Source organism: Nannospalax galili, unplaced genomic scaffold (assembly GCF_000622305.1).
Source record: "Nannospalax galili isolate Female #2095 unplaced genomic scaffold, S.galili_v1.0 scaffold54, whole genome shotgun sequence".
NCBI classification, from domain to species: Eukaryota; Metazoa; Chordata; class Mammalia; order Rodentia; family Spalacidae; genus Nannospalax; species Nannospalax galili.
Window position 1 is genome coordinate 3,525,760 of NW_008341028.1, and position 3,855 is coordinate 3,529,614.

The 3,855-nt window shown below is 41.8% G+C and overlaps 1 pseudogene; it reads right to left on the bottom strand.

The window, feature by feature from the left end:
* Positions 1-893: 893 nt before the first annotated feature.
* LOC103736754 lies at positions 894-1,348 on the bottom strand (annotated as a pseudogene).
* Positions 1,349-3,855: the final 2,507 nt, after the last annotated feature.

Consider the following 3,855-nt stretch of genomic DNA (forward strand, 5'->3'; position numbering starts at 1 on the left):
CCTGCTCAATGAACATAGTATAAAACCATCCTCTAAATTAATATCTCTGTATTTATAGATTATTGCAGGTCTCAAACTCCTCAGGGAAGTTTATTTGTGCAATGGATGTGATTAATACAGAAACTCACATCTAGCCAAAATGTAGAGAATAAGTGTCCTTGGAGTGATCAATCACAAAGAGGACATCTATAGCACCACCACCCCTACAAAACCTGGGGACTATTGCTGAAGAAGAGGTGAAAAATTGTACGAGCCAGAGGTCAGGGAGGACAGGGAGGGAAACAGTGTCTTCTGGATATGACAGGACCGATGACTCATGAACTCACAGCAACTGTGGTTGCCTGCATGATTTCAAGCCAGTCAACATTCTTACCATGGAGTGGGGAGGGTCTCATGAGCCCTGACCCTTAATTGAAGAGCTATTAACTATTGATGGTTTCCAGAGGAGGAAGAGTCAGTGTTTTCAGGGTGTGGCTCCTGGTAGGTCGACCTTGCTCTACTGGATGGTCTCAAACTCATGAGTTTATGGGATGTACAAACTGGACTCTGTGTGTTGTTTTTGTTTTTAAATAGCAAGAAGTTGGGGGTTTGAGAAGGTAGAGAGTGGTTGTAGGAGAGTTAGTGGGAGTAGCTGGGGGTGAATATGTTCAAAATACAGTATAGGAAGTTCTCAAAGAATTAATTAAAAAATTTTTTAGAACATCTGAACTTTTTAATCCTTTCTTTACAGGTTACCTAGGCCATTTTTGAATAAGAAAACTGTAGAGAGTAACCACCACAAGTGAATGCCAGGTGATGGCATGTGTCAATTCCACAGAGTCCTGTGTGCGGATGTCTGAATGCACTGCTTGGGGGTCTCTGTTCACACTAGTCAGAACCATTCACAGCAGATTTTAGTTCACAGGTCACTTTTTCCCATATTTCTTTGTAAACTCTTCAGCATTCTTACAGAATTTTTTACTGTCCTTACAGTATGCTTCAGCTAGGTCAGCCCAGAGTAGGTGCTTAGCACTCGTTCACCAGTGCTATGAGGGAGTGGATTACTTGATCAATCTTGATAGCTGGCTTCCAGTTTTCAGCACTAATTACTGGCAGGCAAACCTGCCCCTTTTCATCAATGTTAGCGTGGAAGATCTTTGTTTTAAATGTGATCTTCGGTGGTTTGAACAGATGCTCTGCTGGGAAGTTTATTTCAATTCTGAAGGCCCCCTTATCATATGGGGGGTTATCAGGAACAATAAGCCCTTGCCAAGTCAATAAATTAGCTTCATCAATCTGGATGTTACTGAAGTTTTTTCATCCTACATTTGCAGATCTCTTCAAGCTCCTTCATCAGGCCCCTGCTGGCCACTATCTTGGATGTGGCAATAAAAATATTTTTATTGTTTGAAAATTTCATAGATAAGTAATGTATTTGCATCCCTCCCACTCCCTGCTCTCACTCCCCTCTTGCCTCTCCCACTCCCTCTCAATTTCTTGTCCTTTACTTTATTATAGTTGCACACGCACACATATGTATATATGTGTACATATAATGCACTAAGTCTCTTTAGTGGTACCTATGTCTACATGTGTTTAGGGCTGACCACTTGGGATTAGATAACCTATCAGGGAACTCATCCCTGAAGAAAACTGATTCTCCCTCCCTCAGGATCAATTAATTGCCTGTAACTCTTCGTCTAGAAGTGAGTTCCTATGAAATTCCCCCATCTACATTGGTATGACAACTAGTATTGTCATTATTCAGGTCTTGTTTGGCAACCATATTGTTAAAAGTTCACGGGTGCAGCCTCCCTTTTCTTATTGACAGATAAGTGTGACTCTCACAACTCATCAACAAAGCCTCTCTTTGCAACAGATGGAGATTGTTTCAGTGTTCTACAACTGATCAGAATGCAGGCAACAAGCCTCCATGTGGTGCCCAGTACCAGTTAATACATTCACAATGCAACCCCTACACCTAAAGCTGAAGAAACATCGCGGTAGATGGGGCAGAAAGATTGTGTGCCTGCTGCTAACAAAATATTACATATTTTCAACAATATTATTCAACATTATTACCTTGTCCATCTATATCTATAAGCATAGCAAGATCAGGATTCCATCTGAACATGCTTATAATTCAAGTGCTTAGAAGACCGAGGCAGCAGAAGGCAGATTCTGAGTCAGTGTGCGCTACAAAGTGAGACCTCGGTCTCAAAAAAAATCACAAGTCAAAGCAAAATAATAAAGAAGCAAAGCAGTAATCAACCTTCAGGTGCCTCCATCTTGAGGTGACTGTTTGTTCAGGGTCGCCATGTCTCCTTTCCTGCCTTCCTTCATCTAGTGCTCACCTCCTCAGTGTTGATCCTGTATTGACACTCTGCATCTTCCACTAGAAAAGGCTGCGCTTTGTTAAGTCTAATGCCTTTAGATCAACCTTGAATTACATAACCTCTAAGTAATTACAAAATATCTTCATTCTTTGGATGTCAACATTTCTTCCTGTGCTTTCTGGGAACCTAACAGAAAGCAGGACACCAGACTGTTAGTATCAAATTTACTTCCTCCATGATGGTCCTGAACAGCTGAAGTCAGCTTATGGATACATGAACAGTTTCTTATTTTGTGTTCTTCACTTTTCTTTGGCATCTGATATCAAATTTGCACCGTGTTAGTGAGGATATTCTTATGATACACAGATTATTTGATACGAATCTCTAAATCTCAAAAATTTAGCAACAGGTTTATTTATTGCTCACATTACAGTTTGTGGTATCTCCCAAGGATTTCTACTCTGCTTACCTCCAAGCGACGATAAAGGACCCAGGAGGCTACGCTTTATAATTCTGCCATCTTAGAGTCCTTTCATTCCAGCTGCACAGACAGAAGATAACATGGAGAATGCATACTTGCTCTTCATTATCTCACAGTGCAAATATGATCTGTGTCACTTCTGCACCCCATTGGCCAAAGCTCAGTCACATGTAACCTAACTTTATGGAAGGCCGAGAGATGAGATCTCAACCCCACCTTTCCTGCTTCCACAGAGCCCCAGGCTCCCTCACTGTCTCTTACCTTGAAACTCAATTCCTTACTAATTTATTTCCTTTCACTCTTGCTGTGCTTGTCTTGTTACAAAATCAGTCAAGGGGTAGAGATTTAGCTCAAGGGCAGAATAACTGCCTGGCATAAGCAAGTCCGTGAGTTCGATCTCCAGCATCACAAAAGACCGCAAAGTAATCATGAGAAATGTAGGTCATGTCATAACATGACCCTTTCACTCAGAGTGAAATACACTAATCATCTTTTCATCACTGTGATCACTGTGACAAAATATCCATAAAGATCAACCTAATAGGGGAAATCTCTCTCGACACATAGTTTCAGAGGTTTAAGTCCATGAGCACTTGGCCTTGCTGCTTGGGACCTGTGGTAGCACAGCTCATGGTGGTAGAGGCATATGAAAGAGGCCTCATATAGAGGTTGCTGAGAAAAAAAGAGAGAGCACAAAAGAGACAGGGATCCTAACACCCCCTTCTAGGGCATCCTCCCAATAATCTAACTTCCTTCCCCAAGGCCCTGCTTCGAAAAGGCTCTACTGCTTCCTATTAGCACAACAGACTGGGCTCTAAGCATTTGTGATATGGGCCTTTGTGAGACATTAAAAATCCAAATATAGCAGATATCCTTGAGAGCCAGCATTCTTAGGTGGTATCTGAAGCCTTTTAGAAATCTGCCCCCCATTACCTTTCCAACCTGGCTGCCTACCTTCTCTCTTTTCTGTTCCTCAAATATCCCAGTATGCTTTGAACTTAGGGCCTTTTCACTGGCTGTTGATATACCTTTCCCTTGGCTATCTCCCTGATCAACCTC